This window comes from Acyrthosiphon pisum, chromosome A3 (assembly GCF_005508785.2).
Source record: "Acyrthosiphon pisum isolate AL4f chromosome A3, pea_aphid_22Mar2018_4r6ur, whole genome shotgun sequence".
Lineage (NCBI taxonomy): Eukaryota > Metazoa > Arthropoda > Insecta > Hemiptera > Aphididae > Acyrthosiphon > Acyrthosiphon pisum.
In genome coordinates this window covers 163,142-179,310 of record NC_042496.1, presented here as the reverse complement: position 1 = coordinate 179,310, position 16,169 = coordinate 163,142, and the positions used below count along the sequence as shown (strand labels likewise).

General features: G+C 30.2%; 1 protein-coding gene across 1 annotated transcript in view; it reads right to left on the bottom strand.

Annotated features, from left to right (window-relative positions):
• Positions 1-16,169, bottom strand: part of LOC100167244 (semaphorin-2A) — a 401,079-nt gene that overhangs the window by 309,617 nt on the left and 75,293 nt on the right. Inside the window, exon 2 of the mRNA XM_029491091.1 lies at positions 13,460-13,528. The gene's annotated coding sequence lies outside the window, so the exon portion shown is untranslated. The remainder of the gene's footprint in view (positions 1-13,459; positions 13,529-16,169) is intronic.

Sequence of the window (16,169 nt, the reverse complement as noted above, 5' to 3'; positions counted from 1 at the left end):
CGTTTACCCGATAAAACTCGGCTTGACGCCATCCACCTTCCCGGTGAAAAAAAGTAGGTACACATGCGCGTCGTATATATCGTCCTGTCACCTGCCGATAATGCCGAGAGGGAAACGGATAAACGGACTCAGTCCCGTAAAATGAAATCATTTTACCGCCCGGCGCTCGGTAAATTGTCGTTATATTCGACCCTTATATAATATGGCTTGGAATAAACTCGTACGGCCGATAACTCTCGAATCACAGGGATCCGGTGAACGGATTCGAACAGGATAATATGGGTATAGAGGTCTGAATACAAGAATATTATTAGTTTTAAATCTTTCACGCAGTGGATATCACTGATGCCGACTGATTTATTAATAATTATTTTCTCGCCGTCTTGCAATGAGGCGTGCTATATAATATTATTTTCGTTCTCTTCGGCATTATTTACTCATGAGTCATGAAATTCGAATTGATGTACATAAATCCGGACGTCGACGACATTATGTGGATACGAAATTACACTGATTAATAACGATGTGATATAATAGTTTTAATTTGAAATTCATTGAAATTAAAACTGTATAATTTGTGTAAATTCTATTTTGAGAAGACATACGTAAGTAGTTAATATAATATATAATAATGTAATAGAAAATTATGTCAGCGAAACGGAACAAAAAAATATTTTTAAAGATACAAAACGAATTTCCGGAATGTACCAGGAGCATCTATATAATGTTCGACTATAATATTCAACTATAATATTCAACTATAAACGCAGTCTATTTGGCAGTAGGAGGCGGCGATAGTAATTTTAATACGTTTCAATTTAGTTTTTCGTGGAAAAGTCACTCTAACTACAACGTGGAATCAAACTCTTTTTATAAACGGTTGCATACATCAACTTGATATATTATAATATCATAATCAGTGACGTTTCGACGTTTAATGTTTGATCGTGTAGGGTACGGACATTAATTACGCGTCCTTTGTAAATCCACGTAAATATAATATACTATGTTTCATGGCTATGAATGGACGCGATTATGGCCTGCAGTGAGTAGGTAGGTACATATAATATTGTAATGTCTCTTCCGACGAAACTTGCGGTCGCATAATGCAAAGATAAACCAATTATGCTTGTTCGATCATGATCACTAGGGCTCGGATTTATATGTATTAAAAAAACCAAAATATGTAAATATATATGTAATAATAAATCAATTTATATGTGATTAAAAAATGAAAATATGGAATACAAAAAAATTACAAAAAAATATAAAACATTGCTTTATAAATGACATTATTATCTAATTTACTTATTTTACTACCATTATTCATCTTGATCTTGATCTCAAAAGCAATGAGATACCATATACATGCTCAAATTTTCAAACTTAAATGATCTATGGTTTGGTCGTAACACAGATTTGTACCGACTGAAGGAGCGCTCGACTTCCACCGAGGTAATGGGTGCAAATTTCATATTTGCAATGTCCAAAGCAGTGAGTTCAGCCGGAAACATTACCCCAATAATTTCGCAATGTGTATCTCTAATTTATTTTAGGCAGTCTAAACCAGGATTTTTTTGTGACGCTGTGCATTTTTTATTTTACTGCAACTCCCAAGGGTCCTTGTACTTGTTCTATGCATTAATAAATCGTTATCTATCATTTATCGATGTCACAAATGTCGAACATAATATTATTATATCGACCATAGATTACGGTCGATTAGTTCAATAATTGATATTATTTTGTTTACGTACTTTTTGAAACATGGGAAATCATATACATCGTATACAACTATTAATAAATCGTAAATTGTCGAAATATGTAGGGAAAAATGGAATTATCGAGAAATATGTAAAAATATGTACATATGACAAAATATGTAAAAATATGTAAAATAAAATATAGTTCATTACAATGGAAATCCCTTGAAACGAATTTATCACTTACCTAAATTAATTTATCAAGTCACAGTAAAAATATGTATTTACATATAAATCCGAGCCCTAATGATCACAGCGTGTGGTTTTTATTCGACGTGCGTGCAGCTTGCATTTTAAGCTTTTTAATCTTTTTTGAAATTCCGCTACGACTGCAGCTTTTGGCGACGCAGAGAACAAGACGTATCATAATAACTGCAGTATCGCCGAAATCCTCAGTTTGTATATTGGTATGCTGTAGCTGTATCAGACATCAAATTTGATTTGTTTGTCTCTGAATATTATAAATTACTATTGATTATGAAAGTGTGTTAGTTACCCTCGAGGCGGGCTATTAAAAGTGAAACGGTCTTTCCCAAAAGAAATTGCGTTATATTCTTTTCGATTGGTCACTGTGACACTGTGAGACACAATTTTAGATTCTGAGAGGATCTATGGATTAATATTGTTTTTAGTCTTGATGATATTTAAATTTGTCATCATAGACTATAAAGTATGAACTATTAAGAGCATCGTCGTGAAGAAATAACATTTCTTGCTCGTAAACGTAGAATTTTAAACATCGAGCTTTGTTGACCAATATAAAGGTAAAAAGTGACTTGCCGCAACACATTCAGCGCGCTCACGTCAAGACTTTGAGCTGCGGACGTGTTTCGATTTTTACAAATAATAATAATAATAATAATAATAATTATATTGTACTATAATATATTAATAACAATAATAATAATACAAGACTTTATATAATACTTGTACACATTTCGATAGAACTGAAATTCGCAATGTTTATAAATAGATATTTTTTTTTACCGTATTCTCGTTTATTTTTTACGGTCGCATTATCATAATAATAAAAATAATACGTAATGTACAACCCACAGAACCGGACGGAGACATACACACAATGGAAGGAAATAAATATTAACGGATACGGCAATAGTATTATAGTCAGTCGAGAATTGTTTCAGTTTTTATTATTATTACTATTATAATAATATTCATTTTTTTTTCTTCAACCCCCCCGGTTAATTCGTTCGCGGAGACCTATACATACAGACATATATACTTATATAGCGGACCGTCGAGCGTGCGTGCGCTCGATCATACGGGTGGGGGCTGGGGGTTGTAAGAACTTTATCGTTCAAGAACCACAATACTTTACGACGGCGACAGGGTTACAGAGACAATAATAATAATAATAATAATATAACAGTAATGACGACGACGATGACGACGACGATAATAACAATAATAATATCGGGCGGGTGGTATTTGCAGTTGTAGTCGGTAGCAGAGGTAAGCTTATATTATTATATTATGTACAGAAGATGATTTATACTATTATTATTTTCACACACGAACAACCACACAATAACACTGTTGTCACATATTATTATTATTTGCAGCAACCTATTTCGCGTTTCCATGTCAGTTGCACGCTCCCCGCTCGGTGAATTCGCCGGTAAACAATTATAAAATATATTACAATATGCACATATGGAACACCGGCATATCGTGTTACCTATACGTATTAATATTAATTTTGCTTGAATAATAATAATATTATAATCGTGGTTTTAATATTATTACTGCTGTTTGTTGTTGATGTTGTTGTTTTTGTTTTTGTTGTTGTAGTTGTTATTGTTATTTCCGTCGCCACCGGTGTAATCGAAATTTAACTTTCAAAAATACGACGAAAACTACTACAAAAACCTAGTGTAGGTACTTACATACCATCGCATAATATAACAGTATAATAGAAAATACGCATGACTGTAAGTAAAAAAGATAGGTACCTGCTTTTTATCAAAATAACGGAACGTAAAAAAAATGCACAAACCTCTTGTCTCTACTGTCTCTAGAACTAAGGAAAACATCTCAATCCACGTAATGTTTCACAAAAACAGGAGCGTGTTTGCGGGTCTAAATTTGAATTGTTCTCGGAAAATTGCAAAGTCATTATTTACAAGTATTTTCTATATTATGTTATTATACATGTACAAACGGCGTGTCGCTGTGTCGTTTCAAAAATAAAAATGTATATTATATTTATGCATAAATCAGAAAAATAAAACTACACACAACTCTTTTCCTATTACTGCGCTGCAAAAAGAACTTTATATGTTTCCGCCGGTTGAACACGTTTAAGTAAATTACGTATTAAATTTGATGAATAAATCATTTTTTCAATCTCTATGTTTAATAGAATACTGTGATTTTATCACCAGATTACTGCCGAGGATTTTACTAAACAACGTTGGCTCTTAAAACGTGAAATAGAATGATTTTTTTTTGGTTCTTGTTGTATCGTCAAAATTGAATGTATAAGTATTTTTAGTCGAACCTTTCGTTTAACGTTTAATAACGTGTAAGCCAACAAAAAAAGTATTTAAAACAAACAAGATAAAACAGAATGATATATTTAAACTGTTTTGTAAAACATGTGATGATGACATTGCGATATTATAAGAATACATTATTTACGACTTATGAAATTATGATGTCAATAAAGATTCAATTAGATATAATTTATCCAGTAAGGTACCTAATGAGAAAATTATAACTTCTGTTAAATCGATTACATAAACGGTGATAAAATAATTTACAGTCACTAACATTTTTCAGAAATGTTTTCTATCAACAAATCTGAGTTGTATGATTATACATGAATACACAAATGACAAAGACAACAAAAACTTTTAAACCAATAGCATTATATCTAACGAAATTGAGTCAATAACTTCTAAAGATATCACAAACCACGTTGAACATGTATAATATACGACACAATGGTTTTACTCCAAACTAGTTTTCCCATTTTAATCTGACACTTGACAAAACTTTAAGCTAACAACTTTAAGGGATTAAATTACATCTAAATCGCCCATACGGTTTTTATATACGTTCGATAATAGGTTCCCTTTTTCATTTTACGTCCGACCACTTAGGTAATTATTTCCGATCGACAGACTTTTCATCCCTAACGTCATAACTACGCATACGACAACAATATTTTGAACCCATCAAATTCGTTGAAAAGCCACGGTTGGCACGAAATCTATTAGCTTCGACGACCGATGCTGCAGAGGCCGAAACCTAATAGCTTTGAATTGTGTTGCGTATACGAGTGGTTCATGCTTCATTAGATTTTATTTACGTCCATTGAACAACGTTTGATAATCCAATAATATCGTTTAAAGTTTATCCTGACTTGGCTTATTAGTTATCAACTAACGTGAAAATATATTTACTCAGTCGCGTAAATGAGAAATGTTGGCAGGTACTGCATTTTAGGTGAAACGAAATTAACGGCGATACTTTCCCAGTTTTGACCGACGCATAGGAACTTCCTGGGGGGATTATTCGACAGATACTCCGGTCGGAGAAATTCTGCAATACTCACTATAAGTTATAATATGATTTGCACCTATTTATATGCCTACTCGAAAATCAAATTTCTCACATTGGCGACAGGACGAGCAACCCCGACAACCTTGATTTTCCAGATACATGTTACAAATTATAATTGTTTTGTAGCTTTTTGAACGATTGAAAGGTAATAAATTGATGAAATCACTTCATGAAAACGTTGAAATCAAAAACTTCAAAATGAATCAAAATTGGTTTAATACTATTACAACTCTGGAGGATAATTTGATTGGGTAAAGTAGCTTCATAGTGCTGTACATTTGTTTAATAATAATTTGAACGTAAACATAAACATTAAATAATATAGTTACAAGCATTATAAATACATATTGAGTTCAGATTTTGTGTAAATATTGAAATAACATAAATATAAATAAAATAAAAGTCAAATAAGAATTATGTTTTAAATGCATAAAGATATAAATAAAATATATAGATCAAATAAGAATAATGATTACATCCGTATTAATTTCGGGTAAAAGTAAATGTTTACCACATCTATTCGATCAAATTTAATTAAACGGCTTGACCAGAAAACCCTGAAAAATAAAAATAATATTCTATGTAATAATCCTTTAAAACAATTATAATAATAACAATTCAAACATCCCGATGGTAAATAAAATGAATTTAAAACGAAAAAAAAAATCAAAGCAAATAAAAATCGCGTTTTCACTTTACACATATACCTACTTCCAACGAAACGCGCCATTTCTCGCATTGCCTACCCCAAAATATATTGTGTCTGAATAAGTTTTAAATGTAGTCGAACGTCGCACGTTACGTTCATATGAATTTGAATACACGACAATAAAGTATAAGCGGTAAACACTTTATATTCTTTTTTTTTTCATTTTTATCGTAAACGCGCTTACGCGCTAATGCTCCACAGCGTTGGTGTAATAAAATATAATTTCAATAATAATTTGATATTTACTGTAGGTATGTAGGTACGCAATATTATATCACGTATGTATGTAGACATTTGAATTTGTCAAAACCGTCAGTGTTTTATAGACGTTAAGCATGCAGTTGGCGCATAATATGGTTTTCGGCGAATTTCTCTCGGTACGAAATATTATTTTGTTCGATTAAAAAATATATAAATACACGAGGGCATGGAATTTGAAACTCGACGAACCGTTAAAATCAATAAAACAATTATTGTTATATAACCGCAGTAAAGCTAATATTTGAAAACATGGAAAAAAAATCGTAATATGCCTTTCTGCTTCATAGACTTTTGTCCACAAGCATTTATCAACCGTGTACAGTGTATCCTCAAAATATCGAGTTCAATATGATATATCGTATTGTCGAAGCAATAATAACTTATTAAGATCCGGTTTTTATCAAACGCAGACAGAACACGAATGTTATTGTGTTCCAGAGTGTTGCATTATTCAATCGAAAAATATAGTTTGTCGCTTCCACAAGTTGGTATTTATTGAAACTTGTCGTGAAAATTCACGTCCTACGAGAGATTTACTACGCCAGTAGGTACTAAACTAGATCTAAGTCTTATTATATTATATACTATAGGTATAAGTGACAAGTATCTACACGATTCTAAATATATATTTTATAATAAAACTATGTAATATTATAATGCACGAAACAAATGTTCAATACTACTGGGCCGTTTGCAATGTAAAAATACATATGTTTCCGAATGTAAGCGCTGTTAAAAATGAACATTCTGAAACAGACCGTTACGCAAAAGGTTTTAATTGCTTTTTGTATTTTTATAATTAATTTAAAGTAAAAAATAAAAATACAATTGTTTTTGTTTCCCAATACCAGTTTTTAGTTAGGATTAAAATACTTAGGTATACACACACAATAGTAAAGATTAATTTTAAATGAACTTTATTATTTAAAATTGTCAATCGATGATGAAATAATGATTTTCTTTAGTGGTGCCAACAATCGACTTCAGTAGCGTGGAATCATTGTATTAAGAAATAAATAATAATAACAAAAACAAAAAAAAATAATAATAAATTCTTTTCAATCTGCTTCACAGACTCAAAGAATACTGCAGAAGTAATCACGTCAAAAACAAATACGGTATAAAAACAATAAAAAAATAGTTTTTTTGCATGGTCTTAATAAAATTCCATTGTCTATACAACGATTATCAGAAAAGTATTATGCCATAAACAAAAACGAGTATTTGTCTAAACGGTTTTGATAGATAAACGTTCGAAATAATAATAATAATAATAATAATAATATAGTCTCGTAAAATAAAAACAATAACATTCTATATAATATATATAACAACGAGAAGTGCATTAGTTGCAATTTTAATAGCCCGGGCAGGCAGGGTTGAATGTGCATATGACAAACGCACAAACACGAACTTCCGCTGACCCTAGCTGGCTGGTGATATGCTCCCTTGGACGATTTCTGTTTCTTTTGAAGCTTAGCATATAATATAATCGCTCAGACCAAGTGCACTTGAAATGGATATTATTCCTGTCAAGAGAACGTAGTTGGATCGCTGCCAAATAATATTTTTCGTTTAGACACACAAAGCGTTTCATCTAGAAAATTTAATATACATTCTGTACCGAACGGCCGCTAATAAATCACTGAACATTTACCAGCGCTTATCCTCATATTTAAATGACATTTTAATGGACAGCGGAGGAAATTTGATGTCAAGAAGGTTATTATCAACAGTACGTTTTCAGGTAAACAGAAACTTAAATCAAATAATCCGGACAAAACTAATCAATAATACTATATAATTTTCAATATGATTTATTAAATTTTATTCATACTACTATCGTGGGTATGAATTATAGATACCTACACATATAAATTAATTAACAAACAAATTGCATTTAATAGATCTGATTAAATTATATTGTAATATACTATTCTCCAATGCGGTTGTTACAGGGCAGGTGTTTTAAAATATTTGTTTTTGAGCATGTTGATAATTCACACATTACATAGTTGAAACAAATTTTTTATAACACTGTATCTAATAATATGTTAATAATTAATATTTTCGCTTTGAAGCATTAATTTTTACTAATACCTATAAAAGTCAAATTAACTTTGATTAAAATTTGATGCTGAATGAATTGTGGCTTTAATTTTAAAGTGATTCATCAAAAATATAAACTGCAATAAATAATACATTTTCATATAAGTAATTAGTATAAATATTTGATTTTGAAAAAAATATGGTGGTAAAAAATCTGGTTTACAAACAGGCAACTAGTCGGAAAGTTTGAACTTCTATCAACAGTTAAGGACCGGAAAAAACGTCTACTGTCTCTGGTCAGTGTGGTCACTGCAGGTATAACTAATGGAACGGATAATATATTAAGCTATAGCTAAGATATTAAGTTAAATTGATTGCCAAAGCTTATAGATTCTGTTTAAAAAACTGGGCAGTGCAATTAACATTATCAGTGTTTCAGTAAAATACATTACAAAAAAAAAATTTTCGTTGTCAAAAAAGTTGAAAATAATGTGTAATAGGGTGTATATTTCTATATATACGTGTCAGACGACTATTTTTAAAAATGGGTTTTAACGCATCATTGGAAAATTTCAATCACATAATCACAATAATTATATTATTAATGTTTGACATCACAATAAATTCATGGGTATTTAATTTGAGAACAATCCGTGAACCACATAACAATAATGATGATATTAGATAGACAGTATTGGCAACGGAAATCTGAGAAAGGTAATAATATGATTATTCTGCGACAAGATTGTGAAATGAAGATGACATTTAAGTTGACTCTCAGCTGTAATTACTAGGAAAATCTAATTTTGCTACCGGATTTTCGTGATGGCGTCAGCAAGTAAGCAAGTTACATCATATACTATTATAATAATATAATACTAACTGTGCGATACTCAGCACGGTGATAATAAATAGGTACACCGTGATATAAATTACTTTTAACGGGTTCATTATGTTTTTATAGAACCATTATAAAACGTGTATTATTTCGTTTACATTGATTATGAATAATGTACCGTAATGTATTTTAATGATCGACGAATATAGGCGTACGACGCATATAATTATATAATATTCATTTTTAATTTTAACAAAATAATATACATGGTAATCTGATGTAGCCTCTAAGCTATTCAAATGAACTGTTCTATAAAAAAAAACACATTCTATTTTAATTTAATAAAACAATTTAAAAAAAAATATTATTCTTTTGTCAGGTCTGTACTAAAACTGGAGAACCTACGTATCATATAGTTTTGATTTTTCAGCAAAACCATTAACGATTAAAAACAAAAAATCAGAATAATAATAAACACGACGCCATGATATTATTTGGGTATACTCATAACAACATGTGATCATTGTATTTTGTATTCAAATATATATGTATTCCATATATACATATAGCCATTTACAAATACATAGGTGCACACTGCACGCATTATTTATTTCGGTATCTTACGAAAGAAATAAAAGCTTCTCAATCAGTATTACCTTTCGAGTCATTCTAGTCTATAGTGGAAATTACTAAAAAATATATATATGAATTAGTGCGTCGACGACGACGTATACGAATTATAGCCATCCAAAATGATGGATCTCGAAATCCGATATGGGATAATCGTGAAGCTTGAATGAGATTGGACAGATTAAAAAATTCCATAGAGATTTGCGTGGTAATGGTTTAGGCGTAGAAGTGGTGACGGGGCGAAGGTGGTATGTGTGTGTGTGTGTATGTTGTTGAGAGGGAGTGAAAGTAGTGGTAGTGATGGTATTTGGATGCAAAAAGAATGTGGCGGGAGAGGTTAGTGGAGCAGAGAAAACCCGTGAAATATGGCCGTGCACGGTTTATTGGATTGACCGGAATGAGAGAGACGCGGGGTCATCCATCACCCAGAACGGGGTCCTCCATTGCCCGCGCTCTCTATATATCTATATTATATATATATATAGCATGAAGAGGGGTGAAAAATATTAAACTCGTGGAAATATAATATAAAAACACGGAGCCGTGGACGAGAGGTGTAGTGAGAGATAGTGACGAAGAGAAAGAGAGAGAAAAGTTTGAATTTCATTAAAAATCTCCAACAGATGTATATAATATAAATATATACTATATGTTTTAGTGAAATTATAGTTATAATATTTATTTGTATATAGGTGCGTATACCCTATGCGTAACAATATTATCATCACTAGTTAAGTATATTATTATAGTTACGACTGAGAATGGCAAACAACAGTAATATTTTTTAAGAGTTAAGAATTAATAAGGCCTTGCTACGGAGAGTTCTCTCATTGATACTCCAGCTACTAATTTCTATTGTAAAATAAATTTCATATGTTTAGTCTTCGGCATCAATATCCTTCCTTCCTTAAGATCACCTTCGCCACCATTACAGTTCCTGCCTGAGGCTTTTAAGCCCCGAGTGAAATTTTCATTTTGACGTCGGGAGTCACATCAAATATTCGTCATTGTAATTCAATTGCGGTACACAGGAAATATATATGTATATAAGATAGAAGAGGGGTAGAGGTAGAGAATCTCTACTGTATAGAGATACGAAGCGTGTGGACGATATGGATGGAGGAAGTATGTCGACGAGAGAGAAAGAGAAAGAGAGGAAGAGACTGTGTGGTTGAGAGATGGAAAAAGAGATGGAGTGGTGGTTGCATAGTATTAGCATCGAAGGGGATCACATTCGTCGCATAATGGTGTTTTTCGTCCCGCACGACTTTTATGGTTTATTTAAATTTTCCACTTCACCCTAAACCACAGTTTTATTTTTTTGCGTTCTTATTTTACATAAAATAGAAAATAAACAAAGTTTGTTTTAAAAATCACTTTGATGAACGCACATTAAAACGCAAACAGTACGGGGGTCCGCTGTTGTTTCAGCTAGTATAAGCAATTTTTACGACCAACGCAAACATCGATTACCAAAAACGCGGGGCTTGAAACTCAAGAGTATAGTATTTTTTTTTTCCAGTAGAACTCTACCATGATTCTTACACATGCAAAATAATATCACATAACGTCACATCAATCTTGTGCCGATCATAGAATGCATCGATTTTGTTGTAAAATGTAAATTGTTACCCCGTCGTTTTATTTAATTAAACATTAAAATAATATTAGAAACAAAAAATAATAACGCTAAAATCTTTAGTTACATTGTGACAGTGATACCAAAGTATCAAACTGTAATTTTTAAATCGTAAATTATCTTTGTTTTCATTGAGTACAATTTAATATTTAGAAACGTTTGTTCGGTCAGTTCGTTATTATGTCAATATACAGAGACCAACAACGGTTTTAAATATTTTTCGTTAACTACTATTACATTTGATATTGTAATTTATTATATAAATACATATGAGACTATAATATTATATGCGTATATAATATGATAATATTCGTGTTATACCTACTGTACGTATTAGGTTAAATATCGCCTATTCATTAATAATGGTACTTTTTATTTTTAATTATTTTTTTACTACCATTATTCTTGACACTTATTACTGGTTGAAACGATATAGTAGTGGACAGTTTATATTAGTTGTGCAAATTTTCCATTTTCAGTATAATCATTAATGCACAATAATTTCTACCAGCAAAAACCAAATACCATATAATATCATATTATTGTATCATATAAAATCGAAATTCCAACATTAACATTGTTTTTATTGGAATTAGACAAATACCTTACAACATGTGAGCCACGAGTTTACTTTTTCAAACAGTCTAAAAAAAACACGGCGTGTTTACTTAGAATAGCCATTACGATTGACGTTGATGTTGTCAAGCAGAATTTTAATGATGGGCTGTTTTTGTTAAAAGGGTTGTAAATATTTACAGGTATTTAATTGTCTGTAAATTTGAGACGATTGAAAGTTTAAATTACCAATTGTCCATTGGCATACGTGGTTGTGCTAACATTTTGGATTAAGGTCATTAATGTCGATCTACTATGTACTATAAATGTTCCAAAGAATTAAAAGTAAAAAAAAAAACGAATAAAATCTTTTATCGGAGATACAATCGTCAATAGTTCAATAAAAAACGTGACACTTAAGTTTTGTGACTGATGACGAATGTCAAGAAAGAGATGGAAATGAATGGAAATGAAAAATAAACTTTACGTTTCCTAATGATGAATTTCTGAATGTCAAGCATAATGATTCGAAATGTACAAACGTTTATCGGATTTAAATTTTTTTCAATCAGAATAATTTAATAATAAGGTATAAAGTATATACTTGGACTTTTATGCATACAAACTTACTGTAATTTATTTTTGATAAGCATCATTATTTACGACCTATTATGCCATCTTTCTTTGTTATCGATTGATTCGATAGTAACGAGTTTAATATTTGGTATTAATTGTACAATAATATGTATTAAATATACATATTTTATTATGTCTCCAAATAATGCAAAAGTCACCCTTAATTTTGAGTAAGAAAATTCTTATTTTATAATTAGTTTTTTCAAGACCTTTAGTTATGGTTATATTTTCTCAATTAAAAATGTATGTTTAAGACAATATTATTTTCAATCTATAAAATACTTTAATATTACGTTTTACAATAAATAAGTACACAAAATATAGTTATTTCTTAAACCACAACATATTTAAATATATAGCCGTATAGATAACTTCCAAATAAATCAAAGGACATATTAATAATAGCATGTACAATACATTTTTTAGAGGTACAAAAATTACGTGGCTGGGTCACTGAAAGTCATTTAGATTTAAACATTCTACCTTAAGTCTGATTCCTCGTCCAACCTTGAGATAAAAAATATTGGGCTCATACGTGTGTGTTTTTTTTCTCCTATAAAACTGGGGCAACAATATTATCGAAACGTATGAAAAATATAATATTATAATAATTAATAACTATGAGATAACAGAACAGATTATTACAGACGAACTTGGTGTATCTATTTTGCCTAACTAAGCCGCCGTATTTTAATATTGAGGCTTATTAAGCAAAACCAAACATGAGAACATAGGCACTTGAAATAAAAATTATAATATTATGTATGATAAAAATAATATGTAAGACTCACCTGGATAAAAGTGTTTTGTTCGACTCAATTTTAAAATTCAGTACACGTTAACGACACCATACAATAAATCTGAAACAAATAATAATGGCTTGTAAGAAATAGGTAAAAGTGATTACATACTAACGGGTGAAATTTCTTAATAAATAAGATTATGGAATAACAAAAATAGCTGGTGAAGGAAAGGCCGACTGTGAATTTAACAAATAAAATATGTTTGACGCCAGCAGTTTGTTAGAATTTTTGCAATTCGCGTACGATTTTCTATGAATGCCACGCAGAAAAAAGAAAAGTAAATAAAAAAAATACGACCAAAGGAAAGGACGGATAAAAACGATTATGCCTATTGTGAAACTTGAGTGTACACAATACGGTCAAGAAGTTTACCGCATTCCCAGCTCAATGGCATTTGGTCTTTTTTATCCATCCACATTGTGAAGTTTTGATACGACAACGTTGTGACGGATCGAAATTTGTGTTTAACGATTTTCTTTTCTTAGATTAATACTAAAAATCCGTATACCTGCATTTTTTCTTTTTATTGTGTGCCTTAACCTATTGAATGTGCAAGAAAACCCATTGTAGCTCTTACAATTAAAGTTCTAAATGGGAAATTTATGGAAAAGAAACATAAAAAAAAACATTTTCTAATATTGAATATAATATAATTTATATATAATATTATATGATCACAATTTATGTAAATTCCCTAAATTCTATACATTTATATATATTAAGCATTTTCGTCGGATAGTTGAATCAACACTTAATTTCCATTATTTGTTTCACCAGCTATTTCATAACGAAAATATTGATCTCGATCGGTTGAATTTCAAGCGACAACATAATAACATAATATTATAATACAGACACGTTAACACCTCATCAACAGAAATCTTATCCCAGAGGATTCTTACACACGAGGCAATGCGTGTAAAGATAATTTTATTTATAATGTGCGCTCGATATACTACGCATATTTCCCTGGTGGCCGCTACAAACGACGTGATACTTATAAAAAAAAAATGAAAAAAAAAAATTATAACCATTACCTTATCACGGTAGAGACGAGAGTGTTTTAAGATGATTAAATTTTACGTATCTCCACGACAATAAATTATAATATAATGAATGGACAATATATAAAGGACAATATAATTAATTTAGAAATGTTTACTAGCATAAAAATACGAACACGCAATTGGGAATTGCATTTCCAAAGAACGTGAAGTCGTATTTCATGCTCATGAGGGATTTGTGTTTTTTAACCAATCATAACGAAATAAAAGTTTCAGCGACCTAACAAGTTGAGAAAAAAAGTATTATGATAATATTCAGAGAATTAAGTTAAAAGCGTGTTACTTTTTCAACGAAAACATCCATTTAGTTTACATTATTTATGCAGATAATTTATTCAGCTGTTCAAATAAGTTGGTAAAGTTTTAACAACTCGATGTAAAAATAAAAAAAGGAAATAAAAGAAAATCACGCTACGCGCAGACCTTAAAAGGGTTTTACTATGCACACCTTTGGCTGTGTGCGAAAATATTATAATCTAACCGTTTCATTTTTTTTTTTATTCATTTTTTACCAATACGCAGAATAGTCTGTTTGCGTGATACATCATCAGCGCCGGTTTGTATTTTTAAATTTTAATCCATGTAATACGAATTGAATAATGCTTTTACGACATTTATTGAATTAGCATTATGCAAAGTGTTTCACTGATTGTATGCCATACAGTTGTGCATAATAATATAATAAATAGGTACGCAGCGTGGACAATTTTGCATCAGATGTGTTAAATCGGATGTTTTTTTGTAAATAGTAGTAATTAATAAATCTATTAATTGTATACACACGCGGGTTATATTATATAAGTTATAACACTATTATTATAATTTCTTTTTCGTGAAATACATAATATTGAATCTGCTTCATGTATAATATTTTAAATAAATATTTCAACTGTACAACACGAATACAAAGAAAATCGAACGAGTAAAATCTCTTCTTATTTAATTAAAAACAAATAAATCGCAATAAAAACAACTTTGTGATCGACCTTTTACCGGTAAGTTTGCCACCCTTGCTTCTTATTTTTAAATTGCTTCCACTCGGCAAACTAACTTTTTATAGTAGGTTGCACTTGAATAAATTAATATTTTAAACACATTTCTGTTTGGGCTTGACTATCTGAGTGGAGTGATATTGGTTTTACAATGTTGATTATTTTTTTGTAGCTGACGACACTTTTAGAAACAGTAAAAATACATTGATTTTCAAATGTGAGGTTATAGTTTCTGGTAGAAAATTTTATGTAGTTCATAATTTAGGATGTGAGTGAGATAAAAAATAAAAGTTCTAATACTTTTTGGAAAAAAAATTAATTGCGTAAAATTAGGAATTTAAATTTAAACACATTACATATTATATCAAAATCAAATTTTTTTTATATAGGTAATAGAAAAGTAATAAAAGTAGACTGGAAAATTTCACCAATTATTATCATTTTCTAAACATGATATTATTATTATTTACAAAATAATTTTGATTTTATTGACGTTAACCGTTTTTATTTATTTTAATTTTATTCAATTTATTTAGATACATTTTTTGTTTTTTATTCGTTATTAGGTACCTCATATTTTAAAGTTGGTTGGCAAAGTACGTATAGTTTATTGTCAATGTTTAAATATAAATAACTGATTAA